Here is a 22,868-nt window from a genome sequence, read left to right as displayed (position 1 = left end):
CAACTTGGAAATGGCAGAGATCAAATCCATATTGTGTTTTCTGATTTTTCATTTGAGAAAAACAAAACACTGGGTTTAATAATGGGATCATGTTGCTAGTCAGTGTATATGGAGGGACCTGTTTGGAAGCTTCTTTCTTATACTGCTGGATCTGGTGCTTTTCCTGTCGCTCTGTCTTCTGACTAGAGGAGAAATTTCTAGATGAGGTTTATACTGGATATTTATAAACGTCTAGAATGTGTTCTGTGGTTAGCCTCGGCTGTGGGGCTCCTTAAGGGATTTCTTTGTGGTCACAGGTGCCTTTGGTAACTGCTTCCTCAGCTCTGAATGTCCTTGGACAACGACGTGTGTTGATGTCTGATGTGGAGACGGGGGTTGGTTGCATCTCATTGGCCTTCTTATTAATCACATGCTTTAGAAGGAGATAAAGGGGAAGAGCTGGGTGTGTGGACATGAGTGACATACGGTGCTTACACTAGAGACTGTTCAGTGGAGGGAGCAGACACAGGACTATTGGTGACGATTCTCTTGCTGTGAAGAGACAGAGTGACCGAGTCAACGTATAAAAGGAAGCTTAGTTTCAGAGGGTGATTTCGTGATCACCATAGCTGGGGAGCAGCACCGTGGCAGGCAGGCATAGCACTGGAGCACTTGCTGAGAGCTTATATCCTGGTCCACAGGTAGGAGGCCGAGGGAGAAACTGGGCCTAGTGTGGACTTTTGAGACCTCAAAGCCCACGCCCAGTGGCACGCCTCGACCAATAAAACCAAAGCCTTAAACCTTCCCAAACAGTTCCACCAACTGACAACCAGATAGTCACATATCCGAGCCCCGTTGCAGCCATTCTCACTCAAGCCACTACAGGGACCATTACCTGTGACAGCTACCAGGAAGGGCAAAGGAAGGAAGGGAACTTCAGGAGAGGTAGCTCTGGCCAGGGGTTTAAGGAAAGATTCAAAGTGGAGGTTCTCTGAAAAAGTGTAGGGCAAAAAAACACAACAAGGCAAAAAAACCAGAAGAGGTACTTGGTGAAGGGATGGTGGGGACAGGAGATGTTGGGATCAGGGAGCTTAGGACCAGGACCTGGAATGCAGTGGGTCTAGGACTCTCCTCGCTAGGGGCCAGGGATGCCTAAAGAAAAGACTGGTTCCAAGGTCCTTGTCTTCTCTCCCCCTAAGTGAGCCTGCTCAGTGGATGAGTTCCAGGACAGCCAGGACCTCATAGAGAAACCCTGATTCGGAAAACAAAACAAAACAACACAGAACCCAAAGTGCAGTTTCCGTAGTGACGAGTGACAACTCACAGCTTCAGGTAACAACATAAGCAAAAGCAGGAAGACAGGAAAAGCTGTTCATTTCCTGAGGCTACAAGTATCCCAGTGTGTTCTAGACTGTGAACAAACATCAGAATCAGCTAGAGAGGTTGTTGAAAACCAAAACAAAAACGGGGGAAAAACATTTCTGTGTCTTAACTCTGGAGTTTGTAACTTTTTTAAAAAATGTTTTTGATTTGTCTTTGGCATTTCGTACTTGGAGACAGTGTATCTTGATCATAACCAACCAAGGAATTTACATGTTAACAGGTTCCCAGATTGTGCTGAGACCGATGGCCAGGGAGGCTCACTTCATTTCCGTTCTGCTTTTGTTGGCAGATGTCCCATGGTTCTGGCCCCTCTCTTACAACTCAGGGTCACCATTGCAACTTGGGCTTCATCTTCCCAGTTTCACACAATGGCCTCTCAGGGCTTCCTTATAGAGACTTCTGGCCCGCCACACCTGGGTTGGTGACTTTCTAGAACCTTGAACAAGATGTTACGACTCTGGGTCCAAGGCTGGCAGAGCCTGGCCTTTGCATGGTAGCTTCTGTGTGTGGTGAGCCTGGGAAACGCTTTCCCACGAGGCTGCTTTTGAGGAGCAGTGAATTCCTTAGGCCTCTCGAGCACAGCTCTCTCTTCAAATGAATTAGTGTTCCTAAAGTTTAGAGTCTTTGATCTGTGAGCTCGTCCCTTCCTGGTTTTCCCAGGACAGAAAGGGGTTCTGTTAATGGTCACAACTGTGTTGCCAGCACATGCCTTGGGTACAGTTTTAGAGTTTTTGGGGCTCCTTTTCTCCATAAACTGTCCATTTTTTAATACCTATTGACATACCTGTCCCTTTACACTGTAGACCCAGGTAGACACCGTGGGTAAAGATGCTGTAACTGACAGTGTTATCCAGGCGTAAGTTTTCCTTTGCCCCAAGAACAAAAGCAGCTGAAGACAGGCTGCACGTGAATGGAAACTCCCCGAAGGAATCTGTCTGCAGTCACTGATTGGCTGATTAGAATCTCAGGGCTGTGGAGAGATTGGAATGTTGCCTGTCTATAGGTTAATTACCTTATCTTGGGCTAAGTTCTCATCTTGAGAACAGCCATTGTTCATTTGTCCCTCTGTGTTAGAACTAACATCTTGTGACAATAGGAAAAACAAACAAACAAACAAACAAACAAACAAACAAAACCCTTTTAGAATCTGTTGAGTTAGCAGGCAAGTAACTTCTGCAATCCAAACACTGAGAACACCATCAGACATTTTGAGCCCAGAGGAAGATTCCTGCATTGTCAGGGAACCTCCAGACAAGTGGTTCCTTCTAGCCATGTAAGGATTTTAATAGGAGGTACCCTATCTTAAAGCACATTCACCCGTGAATAATACAGTTTGAAATAGGCCCTAAAGTGCTATATATAGTGTGTATATATAAAGTGTATATGTAAAATGACTTAAGGGGTTACACAAATTAATTCATTACTAGACGTTTCTAATAAAAATATGCAACCTAGTAAGAGGAAAACTGGTTATAATTCCAAAGGACACACCAATCAATCAATCAATCAATCAGTCTCTTTCTCTCCCTTTCTTTGTGTGTATTTTCTGTCTCTAAAAATATATTTTATTGTGGGATTGGCGAGATGGCTGAGAGGGTAAAGGTGCTTGCTGTATAGGCCTGATGACTGGAGTTTGATACCAAGAATGTACTATTGTATTCACACTTCCACGTACATCACACACACACACACACACACACACACACACACACACACGCATGTACACACACTTGCATGTACACACACATGCATGTACACACATCATACACATGCATGTTCACACACGTGCACGTGCACACATACACACACACACACACACACACACACACACAGAAAAGCTCAATTAAAATGTGATTTATTTTAGTGAGCTCACCCTTCTTTTTGGTTCTGAGTTGAATGATGAGCCTGAGAGGTGCATGGTTTCAGCATTGTGTTGCCACCTTATGCTATTACCGGCTCTTCTGAAGCAGCACGACATTTTGTGTGGTCGAATTCTACCCTACCATTTGAGTTAGCCCTTTGCCCAGGACACCCACACTCTGTACGCTACCCACCCGTCACTAGTGAGTCGTCATCTTGAATGACTCTAGACAGTATCACTGTGCTCAAGTAACCCTCTCTGTGGTATTCCATTTAAAACTTCTGACTTATTTGTGCAATTTTCCATGTCATATTTTTGGATCACAGTTGACATGAATAGCCCAAACCATAGAAAGCAGAACCACAAAGAAGAGGGGAAAACCATAGTCCCCAAATAGCTGCTAAAGACATTGTTCTTAGTGCCCTACTGCTGTGCAGACACCGTGACCACAGCAACTCTTAGAAAGGAAAACATCTAATTAGGGCTGGCTTACAGGTTTAGAGGTCTAGTATGTGAGCCTACAGGGCCATTCTTATTCAAATCACTACATCAGGCCTACTTTATAAATTAAACTTTCAACAAAAGTTCTGTGGGAAAATAATAGAATAGATTTGGTGGCCTAGTGCCTTTTATGGTTCCTGGCATCCGTTGGGTCTTAGGACATACATTCCATGATGAGGGGGACAGTTGTATATTAACCCCAGATCTGGGCTGTTGGCAGGACGTCCTGAGAGCTACTTTAACATTTTTCTAGAGTGAGCTGAATAACTTGAATTCACAATAGTAAGGATTACCACATTTTTTAATCTATTCTAAACCAACTCCAGGTATGAATAAAGTAGTATGTAGTAACAGTGGTTGACATAAAGGAGGTAATCTTGCATGTGAAACTGATTTTACTGTTAAAATAAATGAACAGTCAATTTAAATGCTTTCTTACTGTGTTGGGAGAAACCAGATTAAAAGTGATTGGGAGAGTAGCTTACAATAATGCTTAAAGGATTGTTTATTAATGCACAGTTTGCTACAGTTCATTCTTCCTGCCGTAAGTGAATGGAGGACCAAGAGTTTCTTTATTCTGTGTCTTCCTATGTAAACAAATGTATTGTGCTGTAGGAGATGAGCTACACTTGAAGTATGGTTATAAGGTTAACATTGCCAGTGTGGTTACAGTGATTTAAAAAGGGAGAATGGAAAACAGTATGTTTTTTTTAAGTTATTTTGTATTGCCTTTCTTTCCTTTGTGTGTTTGTGTGTGCATGTCTGTGCCATCATCATATACATATTGGGGTTAGACAACAATGGCAGACAGTCCTCTTCCGGTATGTGGGTCCTGGGGATGGAACGGTGGTTGTAGGCTTAGCAGTAAACATTTACCCACTGGCCCAATTTTCTAGTAATTAAGAGGAAATGACTGCATCTTGAAGCAGTTACAAAGGGAACTTTAAGATACCCATGAAGCTGCATGTTTGTTAAGGATCAGTGAAGATATCCTGTATACTGTCTCATGTCCTGGGAACATGTGAAGGGGCCCTGAGGTCATTCACGTTGATCTAATCTAACTAATCTAAGGACATGGAGACACACTGAAAACTTCCTAATGCATGGGTCCCTTCTTCTGTTAGGGACTTGGGCACTGATGTTGAAGGTTACAAAACCACGCAGTGGGACTTTCCGGGGAAATTAGAGATTTCGTATTAACAGCTTATTGTCAAAGTCTTTGCCTTACATAGTCTTCAGTATTTTTAGGGCATGACATAGTGTTAGTTTTAAAATAATAGCTCTGTTAGATAAAGTACCATGAATTCCACCCACTTAAAGTGGTGGATGGTCAGTTTTTAAGCTGGGCGTGTGGTGCGTGACTTTAGTTCCAGGGCTCCAGAGGCAGAAGCAGGCAGATCTCTGAGTCTGAGGCTAGCCTGGTCAACATACTGAGTTGTAGGCCAGATAAGGCTACGTAGAAAACTTTGTCTCAACAAACAAACAAAGTCAAAATATTACAGTAGATGATTGATTTTAGAATATTTCTTTGTTAGCATCCTCTCCTCATCTCCAACCATAGCTCCCCACCCCCATCCTCTCTGTCCCCATGTCTAGAGACTTCCTTTATATTTTTACCTAGGATTTTATTTGTTTGTTTGAGATGGCCTTATATAGCCCAGGCTGGCCTCAAACTATGTGTGGCTGAGAATAACATGAATTTATTGTTATCAGAATCATTACGGTCAGACTCTGAGCCCATTCAACCCCAACAAAGTAGACCAGGCTGCCCATTTTGAATAGTTCTGTTTAAGCAAAAGAAAACAAAAGCAAATATGAATTAAAGGCAGAAAAATAAGAGCTATTCCATACCCGGAAGAGGAACAAAGACACTTAGTGATCCCCACGTCCATCTTCGAGTCCTCACAGGAGATCTAGGTTTAAAGAGAGGAGAGGGAGTATTCTTAGCTAAGAGTCTCCATCAAGATGTGAGCCTGCTCACTGCCAGTGTCTTCTCCTTGAGTCTCCTGCATCGTGGTCTGACTTGATATCAAAACTGTGTAACGTCTCTTCCAGGGCTCTGGCTAACACTGGGCTCTCAACCCTTTCTTCCTCTCAGTATGAGATTTCTGGGGAAATTCTAAAATCTTGGGGTGTATTGTATTAATAGTCTGATGGCCAAAGGGAGGGGCAGAGCTATCTTAGAATATCCTCATTCCTGCCAGGAGAGTTAGTGTCTAATTCTCCTGCCTCCACTTTTGGAATGCTGCTGTAGGTGTGTATATTGCCTTGCCCATCCTAACTTTAAAATTACAAATGAACAGGTCACGTGACCCCTTTGTGGCAGGCTCCTAGCATAATATGTTCACGATTCATCCATGTTGTATGTAGTATATATTAATACTTACGGCTATAATATTCCATTGTGTGGCAGCACCACATTAAAAAGATCAATCTGTTTGGAGTTTCCTTTTTAGGCTATTGTCATGAGCACCCTATGTTAGAAACAGACACTTTTTGCATCTTTCTACAATGTCAGAATTTAATAATAATAAATTCACAACCTATTTTCATTGGCTATAATTTATGACATAGTCTTGATTCTTCCTAGTAACTGGCCATTGGCAAACACAGGTTATTTTGATTCCAGTCAGAAACACTAAAATGAACTCCGGTCATACACTCTGCTTGAGGCATGCGCACACAGATTAAAGAACACAGAGTTCAAAGAGGCTTACTGGAGGCCGAGGCGGAGATGAAGGACTTCATCCAGACAGCCATAGACAGGGATGAATGGACGGATGGAATTTCTTGAGAGCACCATTGTGAGCTAAACCCCCAGGGACATTCGGGAATTCCCTGCCTTTTGATATCTTGAATGACCCAGCACAGAGAAATGACAGGTGGGTGTGAGCATTGTTATTCCAGTGTGAGGTGCTCTCCTTGTGGGGATTGTAACATTCAAGTGAGAATATTACACTCCTCATTGGTCTGGTGTGGTCATGAAGCCCTTGAGCTGGTATTGGCCTATTTCTCTCACGTACACATACTTTAAGAAGAAAAACACAAAGTAGGTTTATTTCTTTTTTGGACTTATTTTATACGTATGAGTGTTTTGTTGGAACACACACACACACACACACACACACACGCGCACGTATGTACACCACATGCATGACTGGTACCTGTGGAGGGAAGAAGAGGACATCAGATTCCCTGGATTGGGAATTCCGGATAGTTGGTGAGCCATCATGAGTGCTGGGAACTGAACTTCGATTCTGTACAAGACCAAGTGCTCTGAGATTATTTTTTTTTTCTTTTCTTTTTTTTCCCACATGAAGAGATTTAATGGGAGAATGAGACAAGGGGAAAGGACGGGAGAAAGAAGAGAAAAGAGCTGCTCTGAGCTTCTAAGCCATCTCTTCATCCTCTAGATAGGACTTTAATACACCCTCGTGCCCCTGGCAGACACAATGTACTCCCAGTCTACTCTGATAAGTTTGTAGCTGTTACCTCTTCATTTGCATAAGTTACCAGCCCTTGCCTCATGATTCAAGCGAGACAGGGTGGCGCGCCGAATAACGTGTAGTCGTTCTTTCTCTGTGCTTGTATTCAAACGAAGGCGGTGGGGTCAACTCAGGTCTACACGCCACAGTTTTGTGGAATAGGGAGGAACTCAGGGCAGGGCAGAGTTTGAGATGCCCAGCTCTAACGAACAGCGCTGTTATGAACATTTGTGAATTTTCTTGAGGAAAATGCACTTGTTTTAATTTCTTAAATTAAAAAACAACCTCTGTGCATGGTTATATTGCCTTCAGTGCACATATGTCTATACGCCCTTTTTGTGATTGCCCAAGGAGGCTAGAAGACGATGTTAGACTCCCTGTAGCTGGAGTTAGGACAGATGTGAGCCACCATGTGGATCCTGGGATATGTATGCTACTGGGTCCTCTGGAGGAGCAGCCCGTGTTCTTGCCCCGCTAAGTCATCTCTACAGACCCTGCTTTTCTTTCTTGTGGGTATTTTTAGAATTCAAGTGGAAATGCCGAGTCACTGGTGACTGCACTTCAAGGAGCTGCCAAACTTTTCCAAAGCTGCTGCATCAAGGGCAGTGTGAAGATGTTTATGTTTCTCCACATAATACACTGTCGCCAACGTTTGTTTCCCTCATGATGGCCCACATACCGGGTGTGAGACAGTATCTCATTGTAGTGATGTTAAAAAATATTAACAGACTTTATCTTTTATGTGAATTTTCGTGGAAATCAAGCAGACATACAGAGTATTCCCTGTGTCCCCCTGCTGGCCCCTGATCCTATTAGTAACGTCTTATATACTGCATGTTATATTAGTTATAACTAATGTGCTCATATTGTTACATTATTACTAAAATGCACAAGGTACTGACCATTTTCTTTGTTTCACTGGATGGCCTTTGGTTCCAGGACCCCACCCTACTTTAACTGTGCCTCCTCAGGCTCCCTTTGGTTGCCTCCACTCTTAGGCTCTCTCTGGGTTTTGATCTTGGGACTTTTGAGGAGTGCAGAGGCTGCAGGGTGCTCTTCTGTTGGAATCTGTCTGAATTTTAAAAAAGAATATGTGTGGTTTTTAAAAAATGAAATAGGGTTGGGGATTTAGCTCAGTGGTAGAGTGCTTGCCTACCAAGCACAAGGCCCTGGGTTCAGTCCTCATCTCCAGGAAAAAAAAAAAATGAAATAAACAACGGTGACGTTGGTAGAATTTAAAAATACATAATCAGAATTAGCAATCAGTACGATATGGCTGGTAGAAATCTTAGGCATTTGAAAAATTCAATTGCTTCCGAAAGCTGAGGAGAGATTGAACTCTAGCTGTATTTCCTAGCAAGCGCATGACTCCATTGGAGGAGACCAGAGGTCTAGAGACAGTTGGGGAAATCTCTGGACCACACAAAGGCACATTTTCTCCCGTTTTCAGTGTGACAGACAGCAGACAGTGCTGTTTTGTATGTGTCAAGTCGTAGGTGATTAACTTTTAGAGACACTCCCTCCCCAGATATGGAGGAGAGCCCCCAACTCATGTTAATTATGGAACTCTGCACCAATGCCTTGTGAAGGGGGAGGGAGCTATGGCTCTGAGAGGTAGAGATATTTGGCCCCAGGCTTGTCAGGAGTAGATCTGAGGTTTTCACCCCAGACTCTGGAAGTTTATTTAAATCAGGAACTGATGGACTTAGGAAAGAGTCCTTATCTTACTGGATCTGTGTCGTGCTCTGGGGAATCCAGTCTGTACAGTTAGCTGCACACCTTTTGACTGCTACCAAAGGAGAAGCGGACCAGCTTTGTCTGGTCCACTCCTCCATTGTGTCAGACTGTGAATCAGGAACTCTGGCCACAAGTCTCCTGAAAGGATAGAAAAGTGAACAGAAATATTATTGATAATGCAATGCTAATCGTGTAAACGAGTTTTACAGTTAACTGATTTAGCAATTTGATTTCCAGACATGGCTCCATCAATTCAGATCTCCAGGTGGTGACCCTGATGCAAACTAATTGGTCAGCCACATAGTCTTGTGTCTGGTATCTTTCTGTGCCAGGCTCTCAGTGTTTTACATTAATGGAGGAGGGAAGATCTGTCCCAAACACAGGTGACACCTTCCCACGGGACAAGGTCTTGGACTGAATAAAATGGATCAAGGGAGCTGAACACACATGTTTATCTTTCTCTGCTTCCTGTCTGTAAGGGTAGTGTGATCAGTTTCTGCTCCTGCCTCTATTGTCCCTGTCATGATAGAATCTAACCTCAGACTGGGTCAAAATACTCCCACCCCCTACCCCCATGACTAGTAGCTAATATAGATTCATATATATGCTATTTGAGACTGTGCAAGTCTGTTGGCCACCATTTCTCAATGTAAGTCTAACGCTAAACTCATAGGGTTTTTTTTGTTTGTTTGTTTTTTGTTTTTGTTTTTGTTTTTGTTTTACCTAAGTGCTCTAAATCAGTTCTCTTCTGGTGCCTTTAATGATACTTTTCCATAGATGTGTACTGCTGAGCCTGGCACGAGTGTCCTGTCATCTAGCACAGAGACGGGTGAGAAGGAGGATCAGCACACTGAGGGTTACACTGGGAGTTCCAGATCAGCTGGGACTGTGAAGTGAGGCCCTGACTCTACAAACGAAACACTGACACTCAAGTCTCTCATCTGTTGAGGAGAAGGAAAGAGAGGAGAGAAGAAAATTGATGAAGTAAATTATCTATGGGTACTATTGCTGTGATGAGACACCATGACCAAAGTTGGAGAGAGAAAGGGGTTTATTTGACTTATGTTTCCATATCACTGTTTTTACCACTGAAGGAAATCAGGACAGGACCTCAAACAGGGCAGGAACCTGGAAGCAGGAGCTGGTGCAGAAGCCACGGAGGGTGCTGCTTACTGGCTTGCTCCTCATGGCTTGCCTTGCCTGATTTCTTATAGAACACAAGACCACCAGCTCAGGGATAGCACCATCTGCAAGGGGATGGATCCATTAGTTACTAATTAAGAAAGTGTCCTATAATAGTATTTCAACCTTCTAATGCTTGACCCTTTAATGCAGTTCCTCAAGTTATGGTGGCCCTAACCATACAATAATTTTCATTGCTACTTCATAACTAATTTTGCTATTGTTATGAATTATAATGTAAATACCTGTGTTTTCTGAAGGTCTTAGGTGACACCTATGAAATGGTCTTTTGACCTCCAAAGAGGTCACGACCCACAATGCCCTAGAGTGCCCTATAGCCCAATCTTATGGAGGCATTTCCTTAATTGAGGTTTCCTTCTCTCAGATGACTTCAGCTTGTGTCAGCCTGACATAAGGGAACAGGGCTGAATGACACAGAGGGAAAAGAAAGATGCAGTAAAACTACTGACCTTACCACTCCGTAGGAAGAAGGAACAGTTCATTGGGAGACCAGACTGCCAGGGCTGCCTGTCAGGAGCAGAGAGAAGGAAAATGGTGGAAGATCAAGTAGATTTTATATGACAGTCAAGCATCCCGGAGGGTCTTTGAGATGATGATACAGGCTGTTCAGGTTGACCTGGAACTGGATGTCTTTGACTCAGGTGGTTGACCTTTGGGAGTGGTAAAGGAGGATCCTGGTTAACAGAACCCTGCCTTGAGGCTTCTGTTTACCCAATAGCCAACTCTTTTCCCGGTCAGAGTCCTCCTGTGCAGATCATTGTCCCCAGCACTGCCATTTGGGTGTTGGTCTCACCCAGCATCTATTGTGTCACTCCCTACTTAATTCTGCACTTTCAGTTGTCTTTGATTTTATTAATTAAATCATATTCTCATTTTTCTAGTTTGTGACCTTAGCTACTTGTCATTTAACCATAAAAATCAGGGGCTGGAGAGATGGCTCGGTGGTTAAGAGCACTGATTGCTCTTCCAGAGGTCCTGAGTTCAATTCCCAGCAACCACTTGGTAGCTCAGAGCCATGTGTAATGGGATCTGATGTCCTTCTCTGGCATACAGGTGTACATGCAGATAGAGCACTCAGATACATAAAACAAATAAATAAATCTTTTTAAACAATGAAGTGTCCTAGCGTCTGCTGGGCTCTTTGCTTTTCATTGTCCTTCACTTTAATGCTAATGATTGGTTATGCTTAGTGACTTGATTGTGTCTGGGCCTCACATGCACCTGCCAGTCGGGATTATTTAACTGTGAGTCATCCAGTTCGATTTCAACCATCTTCCAGTCAGAATGGAGGCCCACCCACTTAGCTAATAAAATGATCTGTCCTGGAAGGCTCTCAGTAACCCATGAGCTTGGTGCTTCAGATCCAAAGGTCAAAAGCAAAAGGCAGATTTTCTAGATAACCTGTGATTAAAGAAAGCATCTTTTTGTTTGAGCCAACTGTTTTGGGATTTTTGGAGTAAAATTATGCCCCTTGTGGTGTACATAGCCTCAAAGAGCTCCGATGGCTCCTTTCCCCCCTTTCTCTTCTTCCCCAACAGGACCTCAGTAAGCACTCTGCATCCCATGCCGTTCAGGTTGGAAGTTTATTTCCACCGAAGATTTCGTCTTTCTACATTTCTGTTATAGGAATGAAAACACTGAAGGTTTCAGAATGTGTATTTTGCCCAGATTTCATCTAAAAATAGAAGTGCGGTATGCTGGTAATCATAGGACCTAACTAGCTGCCTTAAGGACTTTGCTGAAGCTGTCATAGCAACACTGTGGGTTGGTAGGCTTCCGCTTCCTTTATGCAAATGAGAAGACAGACTGGAGGCACAGAAAATAAGGTGGATTGCCCAAAGCACACTGAGAGGTCAGAGTGGATTCAGATCTGCTCATGTCAAACCCATGCAGTTAACCCATTAGTTTGCTCTTAGACGGGCTAGCTTCCAGGGTAACCTCTGACCAGAGTTGCTTTTTGAGTCTTGCCCAGAGCAGCAGAGGTCTAGGGTGGCTGGGGGAGAAGATGGGACTAACCCAGCATTACCTGACATTTATTACAGGACAGACTTCAGAATTTCCTGCTCCTGTCAGATCCCGGGGCCTCACCCTAGAACTTCTGAATGAGAATCTTTGGGGTTTGGGGATCTGTATCTCATGTCACTCCAGGGTCTGCTTGAAGGACTGCTAGTGAGAATGGCAGGGTCACAGGAACCATCTCTGGGAGTTATCCATTGACAAAGATAAAGCGAAGACAAAGGCCTTTGCTTGGCATTATTGGTGTTAGCTTCTAGGCGAAAAGCTAGGCTCCTCCCAGGGACCTAGCAATGGCTGCAGCAGCCAGGCACTGCATGTAAAGTGCTCTCTCTCTCTCTCTCTCTCTCTCTCTCTCTCTCTCTCTCTGCTTACACAGGCAGGCCTCTCTATTCTCCTTTTTTTTTTGCTTCTCTGCCCCCCTCCCCAACCCCCAGTGGCTCTGTTCCACTCTGTCTACCCTCCTCCAGGCCCTCGCTCTCTCCCCTTCCTACTCTTCTCCCAAATAAACCCCTTTTTACTAAAAGATCTCTTGTGTGGTGCGATTTCTCATGGGGACACTTTGACACGTACCTGCCAGGAACCCCTTCCCCACGAACATTATATTTCACAACATTGGGAACTCTCAAATATTTACATTTTTGAAGCATTTGTCTTTTTAAGATGCTAACGTAAATCCTCGCCCAACTTCTCAGTTGGCTTTGTTGTGGTGGTGTTGTTTCGGAGTTGAGGATTGACCCGGAGCCTTGTGCATCCCTGAGCTAGTCATCCAGTGTGTTTTATATAATGCGACTGAGGGGGAAAATCTATTTAAGGAGAACTGTAGAGACAACATTGGTCCTCTCCCAAAACGTCCTGTTCTGCTCTCATCCCCACCCCACCCCCATCTTCTAAGCAATAGCTGTTCTCTCTGTGACCTGTTCAAGGCCAAGCTGATAGAATTAGCTGAGTCTGGAATAAAACTGAATCTATATTACCTCTCTCACTTGCTCTGATGGCTACAAACCTGGCAGTGTGGCTGATACACATTTATTACCTCCCTGTACGATAGGTCAGGAGCCTGGCTTACGGATCACTAGGCAAAAGCCAGGACTGTATCCTTTCTAGAGGTTCTAGGGGTGCATCATTATCGGGGTTCATTTCAGATGTCGGCTGAAGTTGCTCCTCTGGGGTTCCCCTTCTTGCTGTGCATGAACGTGGGGTTATTTTGAGCATCGGAGGCCACCTACCAGCATTACTTTGCTCAGGTCTCCTTCCCTCCATAGTTCAAGTTAAGGACAATAGGTTCAGCGGCTCTGCACTTTGAATCTCTTTACTAATGTGAAAGATAATTGGGCCTGCATAGATAGGGTTGTCTATCAATGTATATATCCTGAGGCCCCGCCCCTTCGCCGACAGCTGCAAAGGAGCCTGCAAAAGTGTGATTAAGGGAGAGCACTTCCTGCTTTTGCAGAGCACCGGGGTTTAGTTACCAGTATCCTCATGGTGGCACACAACCGTCTGTAACTCCAGTTCCAGATGGATCCTGACTTCTTCTACCTGCGTGGACACCAAGTATGTGTGTGGTACACAGGCGCACACACAGGCAGAAGCCCCTTACACCTCAAATAAAATAAAATCTTAAGCAGACAAACAGAAAATGTGACTTAACTAGATATTTTTCTAAGGTTAAAAAACAATAACAACAAAACAACAAAAAACAAAAAATAACATGTCTTGGCCAGACTTAAAAGCAAATAGTTTTGTTGTTTTTTTTTTTTTTCTTATTTGTTTTTTAAGATTTTATTTTTCTTGGATATTTTATGTGTCTACATTTCAAATGTTATCTCCTCCCCCCCCCCCCCCATACTCCCTCCCCTTGCTTCTATGAGGATGCTCTCACTCCCACCCACCTCAATGCCCTGGCATTCCCCTGCAGTGGGGAAATGAACCTTCACAGAACCAAGGGTATCTCCTCCCATTGATGCTGGACAATGCCATCCTCTGCTACGTATGTGGCTGGAGCCATGGGTCCCTCCATGTGTACTCACTGGTTGGTGGTTTAGTCCCTGGGAGCTCTTGTGGGGTCTGGATGGTTGATATTGTTGTTCTTCCTATGGGGTTGCAAACCCCTTGAGCTCCTTCAGTCCTTTCTCTTAACTCCTCCATTGGGGTCCCAGTGCTCAGTCCAATGGTTATCTGCAAGCATCCTGTCTGTATTGGTCAGGCTCTGGCAGAGCCTCTCAGGAGACGCCCATATCTGGCTTGTGCCAGCATGCACTTCTTGGCATCACAAAGCAATTGGTCTTAAGAGGTCTGTTTCAAGTCAGGCAGGGTTGCAGAGTCCCTTACCTCCGTGCAGGTAGGGGAGAGAATCTACACTGGGCTGTTTCTTTGGTGATTTAGATTTGGGGAAAAACGTTCTGCTTTGAAGCAGGATCACTGGTGTTTGCTGCAGGCCACAAGCTCCCCCTCCCACGCCTCTCTGTTCCTGTTCCTCCTTATACTTACCCAGCCCTTCCTTCTAGCTGACTGTATGTATTAAAGTCACAACAAGTTTGTCGCCTACTTATTCTAAGGAACATTTATTTTTCAGATGCTAAAAGTCTGGCATCTATTGTGTTTTTCCCAGTTGCTGAATTAACATGGTAAGAATCCCTGTGACCTGCCAGTCTTCAGAGGTTGATTCGGAGCTCTGTGTGGTGTCTTCTCTGCCTGTCTGCATTGCTGGAGAAGTCCCTGCAGCATGTTGGCCAAAGGAGATACTTAGTAGCCACTAATTGAACTGAGTTGAAGAACTGAATCAAAGTAACTTTAAACAGTGTTATCTGTATGTGTATTGTCTCTTTAGAACATCCATTTCAAAACCTTTGCTAAACGTCTAATAGAAACCAGTCAAAGTAGGGTTGTTAAAGATGAAGTTTCTAATTCATATTTTACTGACTTCTGTGTTAATTCACGTTCTATCACATTACCTAACAAATATATTGAGGGCAAGGGCAATGAAAATATTTCCTATTTTTTTGAAATTTAATTACTGTAGTCACCCAGGAAATATTATAAATTCTAAGTGTAGAGCTTGATGAACTCGCTCTTACCCAGGTTGTACTACCTGGGTCGCTCTACCTGGGTTGTACTAGCTTGATGCTTTAGAACCTTTAGAGAAATAAGACTATTTTTAAGACATGGAGGACTTGGGGGACGGCTCAGTATGTAAGGTGTCTCCTGCGCTGGCACAGCCACATCTAAAGCCAGCAGTGCGGCACATCCAGAGCTGAGGGCTGTTGAAACCTGGATGGAAGGAGGTTGCTGGCCATCCAGTCTGACAGAAAGTGACAGGACTTGTCTTACAGAAGGAGGAGGAGGATGAATAGTGTCAACTTCTGGCCTACATGCACACACAATTGCAAACCATGCACACACAGTATAGAAATATTCTTCCAGACGCTGACAAAGCTTTTAGAAACAGATCTCCTAGTATGTGTGCCCGTGTGTGCTCATACATGTGTGTACTGTGTGTGTATGTGTGTGTGTGTGTGTGTGTATAGAGATTTTTTTTATTAACTTGAGTATTTCTTATATACATTTCGAGTGTTATTCCCTTTCCCGGTTTCCGGACAAACATCTCCCTAACCCCTCCCCCTCCCCTTGTGTATAGAGATTTTAAAGATGAGTCTCTTGCCCTGAGGATACAATCATGCGTGTTCTAAATGCTCTTGCTTTGCAAAATATTTGAGTTGCACACACAATTTAATTTAAATTTGAAAAAAAATTATTTCTGTGTGTGTGGGGAGTGAGTGTGGAGGTCAGCGGACAACTCGTTAGAATTGATTCTTTCCTTCTACCATGGGGGTTCTGTGGATTGAATCCAGGTTATCAGGCAAGCCTCTCTACCTGCTGAACTATCTCATTAACCTTTGACACAAAAGTTATTTTTTAGTAATTAATGTATAATGTGATCATGGACACGATGGTTCCCTCAAATATCCACAGATATTGAAACCACATTACACACTTGGCCTTATCGGTTACATAATGTCTCTTTGTTTTACACAGTTTTTATCAGCAGGTTTCATGTGTGTGTGTGTGTGAGCAGATTAGCGTGTATTATGGGCTGGCCTCAGACTTGCTGTCTAGCAGACATGACCTTGAATCCCTCATCCTTATGTCTCCTCTGCCCAAGTGTTGGCATCACAGGCTTGTGCCACTGCCTGACTTGTCATTGCTACCTCTGAGATACTGTCTCGTGGTATTGACCAATGTGTGAACTATTATGAAAGACATGTTTTTTTTAAAAAGTTTAATAGCCAATAATTTTCATTTCCTTTAAAGAAAGACTTTGTATTTTTGTTTATGTGCAAATGTGTGTGCATCTGTGCGTGAGCTTGTGCTTGTGTGTGCTGGAGTTACAGGTGGTTTATGAGCCATCTGCTGCGAATGCTAAAATCCAGACCCACATCCTTTGCTCTTAATTGCTAAGCTACCTCTCCAGTCCCCTCTTTTCTCTCTTTTTCTTTCCCAAACCTTGGGAGTTTTATAGGCAAGTACTGTACTGAGATATATGTCTAATCCAAGGACATCAATTTTTAATTAAAAAAATGACTGCACACATACGTCACTGTATCTGTAACATAGGGACATTTTAATAAAAGTATATAAAGTATGTGAAGTTTACCTCCTCCTTCCCTGTAGCCTTCCATGGGAATTTTTTTTCTGCAACAAGATTTCTCGGTATAACCCTGGCTGACACTCTGTGGAGTTCACTCTTAGACCAGCCTGGCCTGGAACTCAGAGATCTGCCAGCCTCTGCCTCCCAAGTGCTGGGGTGAGCTAGGTGGTTGGTCATGGTGCGTACTTTTAATCCCAGCACTTGGGAGGCAGAGGCCGGCAGATCTGAGTTTGAGGCCAGCCTGGTCTACAGAGCAAGTTCCAGGACATTCAGGGCTACAAAGAGAAACCCTGTCTCAAAAAAACAACAAAAAAATGGGCACATAGAAAAAAAGACCGGACATTCTTAATGCTACTTGTTGCCAAAGGGTATGGTTAGGAGCAATTTGGGTATTCTTATTTTATAAATATTTATTATTTTTGTACTTTCAAAATTAAAAAGAATAACTACTTAGGGTCTATTTTGAAGAGCCACATAGGAGAGATACTCGACTTTCTATTTTGTGGAACAGTGGTAGGACAAATCACACTTGGCCAGTACTTGGCCATCACTCAAGAGGTAACCACAATTTCCTACCATAGTGGTCGTATCACAAACATTATAAAATGATCTTTTTGAAATAGTGGAGTTTTTATTTTTGTATTTTAAGATTTATTTTAAGTAAATTAATAAATTATACTAATATTAACTTATTAGGTGAAATCATTTTATTGTGCTGATCTCATGCATATAAACATATTAAGGTAGCCTCTGAAACACCTACCCCCTCCCAAACTCTGTAGTGAACTTCTGTGACGCCATTCTGAGGCAGTGTCTCTTCACTTAGGATTTTACACTCTTGCTATCAATTACATATTTGTGCACTGTCCATTATAAAACAAAACAAAACAAAAATTACTATGACAAATTGAAGCTAGAAAAACAGCTTCTGTCTTAGGAGTTCTATTGCTGTGATAAAACACTTTGACCAAAAGTGTTGTTCTTCCTTAGGGAAGAAGAGGTTTATTAGGCTCACATGTCCCAAGACACAGTCCACTTCGGGGAAGCCAAGACTCAAACCAGACAGGAACCTGGAGGCAGGAGATGATTGCAGAGGCCTTGGAGGGTGCCCTTTACTGTGTGCGCAGTCTGCTTGCTTATAGAACTCACCACCCACAGTGGGCAGGCCCTCCCACATCAATTACAAATTAAGAAAATGCCCTACAGGCTTGCCTTAGGAGTTCCCGCAGGCTACTCTTATGGAAGCCCTTTTAAAATGGAGGTCCTCTCTCTCAGAGGAATTTAGCTTGTGTCCGTTTTACATACAAAGAGGTCCCTCAGCATGACCTCTTTCTCAACTCATTGTCATTTAACCCTGCATTCTGTCCTCAAGTGTCACCTAATCTTACCCTTGCTGGGTCTCTTTTCCAAGTGTTCCATGAAATAATGGAATTTTTAGTGCAAGAATGGTTACTTCATCCAACTTTCTATTGACTGTTAGGTCCCAAACTCAGGACAGATGGCTTAGGTACCTATTTAACATGGCAAAGAGGACTCTGGCCACAGGTCTCCCTCAGTCTCTACTCAAGTGACTGCTACAGAGTGAGTCATCCTGGGTGGCATAAGGCACCCCTTACCCTAAACCTCTCTAGCCCCCAGAGCTTCACTTCTCTTTTCTCCTGTAGAGCCCACTGTTTTATTTTGGCTATGTGCCCTCCTGGCGCTCTTGGCTTCTCTTTGTCTCTTGGCTCCCAGTTGCTGTCTTGGCTTCTTCCTTTCTTCTCTTCCTGTCTTGCTTTCCCATCTCTCTCTCTTCTCATAGCCATACTCAGTCTGGACTTTTCTAGAAGCCCCTGGCTGTGCTCCCCCTCCTATCTACAATAAAACTTTCTCTTCTACCATACCTTGGAGCAGTCATGTCTCATTTTTCATTCATTTATAAATTCCCAAAGACAAAGTCCTCAGTGCTCCCCAAAATGCTCTGAGCCTGTGTTGGAGACAGACTGGTAAAGTTAATCTTTTGTCAGAGGTATCCCGGCGTGGTTCTGAGTTACCCAGACAGAATATTTTTCATTATATTTGTCCCTTGGAATTTTGCCTAACTCTTCTAATTCAATCAACTTGTGGCCATATAAAAGAGAGTAACTATTTAAATGCATGTGTGTCTTTTCATTGAGACATAACATAGGAATTGCATATAGATTGCATCTTTGTTAAGTGGCAGTTAGCTATGTTTTGTCAGGTGTATGCATCTATAAAAGTCACCACCGTCAATAATACCCAATATTTGCATTGCTACTGAAAGTCGCCAGCTGTCCCTTTGCATGTTACTCCTAGGTGATTCCTAGGGCCACCCTGCCTTTGGTCACCACAAGTTAGTTTGCATGTCTCGAATTTCACAGTTATAGAAATGAAATTCTAAGAGTGCATATTATAATATGCTTTTATTATAAAGTTACTTGTATTTCAAAATTACTTTTCCTTTCACTTTGGAAAGCTGTTTGGTAATGTACACTTTTTATGAAGGCATCATAAAAGATGTTTCAGAATTCCTTCTCAGAATGAACCACTGCCATTCCATAAACGTGGCTTGTAAAGTGGATAAGGAACTGTACTTGGGCCAGTTTAAAAGTGGACGTGGACTCTAACCCTTGAGGTTTACCACTAGCTTAACATTGCATAAATGATACAATGTTTCCAGTTACTGTTTCAAGACAGTGTTTATATTGGTTTCAAATTAGTCCAGGGACTCTGGAGTTAGGATATTTTGTCTTTTTTTTTTTTTTTTTTTCTTTTTTCTAGAGCTGAGGACTGAACCCAGGGCCTTGCTCTTGCTAAGCAAGAGCTCTACCACTGAGCTAAATCCCCAGCCCCTTAACACAATTTTTTTTTTTTTTTTTGGTTCTTTTTTTCGGAGCTGGGGACCGAACCCAGGGCCTTGCACTTCCTAGGTAAGCGCTCTACCACTGAGCTAAATCCCCAGCCCCCACAATTTCTTAATTCTTTCTAGGAAACACAGATTAATGCTAATTGTTAATGGTTTTTCACACGATTAAAATATTGGTATTTACAATTAAAGTGACAAAGGAGTATTTATAAAAAGAGTGTGGGAGTTCATAGCACAGTCCTGTTTCCATTCTGTGTGAGCACGTTCTTCCCATGTGCGGAGGTCTCACTGTGCATTTTAAGTGCTCTAGGCTGTGGTAGATTAGAAATGGTGATGACATCTACAGTTCTGCCTCTTAATAGATTTCTTTATAGTTCCAAGCCACACCCGTGTTCCAGGTTGGCCTTTCTACCTAGGCCAAACTCTTCTGAGATTAAGATCTGTAGTAATAGGCAGAACATTTGTTTCAGCATAGAGTGAGCTGCTGTCTCTTCCGCCAAACACTGTCCTTTGCACATGACCATCCAAGGACAGGCACGGCTCAAGACAGGCTGGGTTTTAAAGCTTCCTAGTTTGTCTCTCAGGATCCCTGGCTGCCAGGCGCCAAGACCCAAGGAGGCAGGTATGTGTGTATGCAGACTCTTCCCTTCTGCCAGGAGCGTGACTCCTGGTGTTTCCCTGTGTGATAGTTAAATTGAGTTAAACTGCCTTACAGAATTTCTCAGCAAGTTCTTCCTTGCTCTGGGGTTATTTTGCATAATCAGTCCAAAGAATATTTTTGGTACGATGGTCGCACAGTTCTTAATTGTGTCTTCCAGGTTGATAAGGAGGGCTTTGGGTTTTTTCAGGGTTGGATTTAAAATTACACATAATTCTTGGCCAGATTTTGGTTTTCTTTTCAGGAGTGGGTATGAACTATTTGAGAAAGGCAGAAGTCACTAAATATTTACTTGGTGTTGCCTTCCAGAAGGTTTTATGTACTGTTGCTTTGAAGCCCGGGGCTTTCAAAAAGGCCAGGGAATGTCTAATAGTCTATAATTCTATTGTGATAAGTACAACTCTTTTTTTTTTTTTCCTGAGGAGACTCCATGGCTATGTTTTTAACAAAAGCTGAGAGTGGGCAGTGTTGGGCTGTGGTGTTGAGTCTGGGCATCTAGGAGTGAGGGAGTTATCTGCATTGAAATTCGTTCTTCATTTGCATTTTGCTTCTCTAAGTCTTGAAAAGCCAGGATTAATAGGAGATAGATTTCACCGTCGCATTGATGTGGGGACAGCAATCTATGTTTCATTTTAAACAGTTTCTGTGTGAGCATGTCACCTGTCACCCTGGTGAGCCGGGCTGTTTTCTTGCTAAAGCAGAAACTGAGCAGTTCCCAGCCCATGTAAAGCTGAGCGGGTCTTGAATGACACACGTCAAGCATATCAAGGAAACTGGGAAAGTGATACGACTGGCAGTTTGAATGGGCCCTAGTGGGGAAGAATTGAGGTCTTGTTCCTTCACAAACCGGAGGAGCCTTTCAGAAGTGAAGCATGTTCCTCTGTGCAGAGATCTTGAAGTCTCACACCTCAGGATGAAGTTAGGACTCAGGGCTCTGCTTTGGGAAGCCCTCAAACATTTAAAGCATTTCTGTATGAATTACAGTGTAGAGTTACTCTGTGGCTCTTCCTCGGGAGACAAACACATTATGACAAGCTAACCCTAGAAAATGATTCACCATAGAAAAATGTTACATAGTTTAAAAAACTTAACAAAGCCAAGCCAAGCCTTCCTCTGGGCTTTCTTTGGAAGCCAAGTTGCTTTTCCTGTGTGGTGCCCAGACTTCAACAAAGGCTGGACCCTTGTGCAGCCTCTCTGATAATGAACCAGCCAGTCGCTCAATTGTGTTCTTGTGGAGCTGGGGGAATAACATCCCTTTATGATCCCCAGTTTAGATCAGCTTACCACCCAAAGCATGATATTTGATGACCCTTATTAGGTTACTCTGAGTAGCTACAAATGTTGTTCCCGGTGTAGCCTTAGCAAGCCTTTTGAAAAATTTCACATCCTTACCAACCACAGTCCCTGCTGCGAAGGGTTCTGTTGCTGGGATCCTGGTAACAGGAGTCTGTGAGACTCGGCAGCACCGGGACCACAAAGGTGCTGAAAACCCACACATTTTCAGACTTTTTTTCTTTTTTAGTGTTGATTTTTAATCTCAAATTTATTATTTTGGGACCTGAATTTTTAAAAGAGTAGGAGATAATGGCTGTTTCTGATCTTGTTCTTCTAAAAAAAAAAAAAAAAAAAAAAACAAGGTTTCTATTTTTTCCTCTTCTAAATGTTCTGGATGCGGTTCTTACCAGCAGCCCACAAAAGAGCAGAAGAGTCCAGCAAGCCACAAGAGGCAAACTGTGCACAGATACTTTCTGTTTTTTAAACCTCACTTACAAAGGAGGAAGCTGATTTGTTTCTTTCAAAAGTCTCTCTTTAAAAAAAATTTTTTTATCTTATTTTATGTCCACTGGTGGGAGGGTGTCAGATACCTGGAAGTGGATTGTGAGTTGTCATGTGGGTGCTGGGAATTGAACCTGGGTCCTCTAGAAGAGCAGTCGATACTCTTAAACACTGAGCCATGTCTTAAGCTCCCAAGAGTCCCTCTTAATGAGCCTCAGGATTTTAAATTTTCTTCTCAGTAAAATCATGCATTAGGCCTCATGCTCGGAGTATAAGCTTTTTTTAATTTTTAAAAAAGATTTATTTAGTGTATATGAGCACACTGTTGCTGTCTTCGAACACACCAGAAGAGGGCATCAGATCCCATTACAGATGGTTGTGAGCCACCATGTGGTTGCTGGGAATTGAACTCAGGACCTCTGGAAGAGCAGTCAGTGCTCTTAACCGCTGAGCCATCTCTCCAGCCCTGAGTATAAGCTTTCTTATGCAACACAAATAGCTTTATTTTTAAGAATGAGAACGAGGAGCTGGGGAGATGGCTCAGTGGTTGAACACACCCACTGCTCCTGTAGAGGACCTGGGTTCAGTTCCCAACACACATGTGTGGCTCACAACCATCCCTAACTTGAGTTCGTGGGAACTGCCGACATTTTCTGGCCTCTGTGAGCACTGCATACATGTGATGCACTTATGTACACGAAGGCAAAATAATCACATGTAAAATTAAATAAATAAATCTATTTTTTTAAAAGGAAGAA

The 22,868-nt window shown here is 43.1% G+C and overlaps 1 protein-coding gene and 1 long non-coding RNA gene across 6 annotated transcripts in view; one reads left to right on the top strand and one right to left on the bottom strand.

The window, feature by feature from the left end:
- Positions 1–22,868, top strand: part of Pls1 (plastin 1) — a 110,335-nt gene that overhangs the window by 21,640 nt on the left and 65,827 nt on the right. The window contains 1 exon segment of one of the 4 annotated variants that reach the window (NM_001433807.1): positions 20,182–20,298. The gene's annotated coding sequence lies outside the window, so the exon portion shown is untranslated. 4 annotated transcript variants of the gene reach the window in all.
- LOC120094232 (uncharacterized) lies at positions 9,980–14,590 on the bottom strand. Of its 2 annotated transcripts, XR_015627952.1 has the most exons (4): positions 14,193–14,590; positions 13,635–13,701; positions 10,599–10,656; positions 9,980–10,193 (listed from the first exon to the last, which is right to left on the bottom strand). It is a non-coding gene; the product is annotated as an uncharacterized LOC120094232 (long non-coding RNA). The 2 variants fall into 2 exon arrangements; XR_015627953.1 differs by lacking the exon at positions 13,635–13,701 and having other exon boundaries at positions 14,193–14,571.

Source organism: Rattus norvegicus, chromosome 8, assembly GCF_021556685.1.
Source record: "Rattus norvegicus strain SHRSP/BbbUtx chromosome 8, alternate assembly SHRSP_T2T, whole genome shotgun sequence".
Taxonomy (NCBI): domain Eukaryota; kingdom Metazoa; phylum Chordata; class Mammalia; order Rodentia; family Muridae; genus Rattus; species Rattus norvegicus.
The sequence above is the reverse complement of the archived record's forward strand: the minus strand, read 5'-3'. Positions and strand labels throughout refer to the sequence as shown.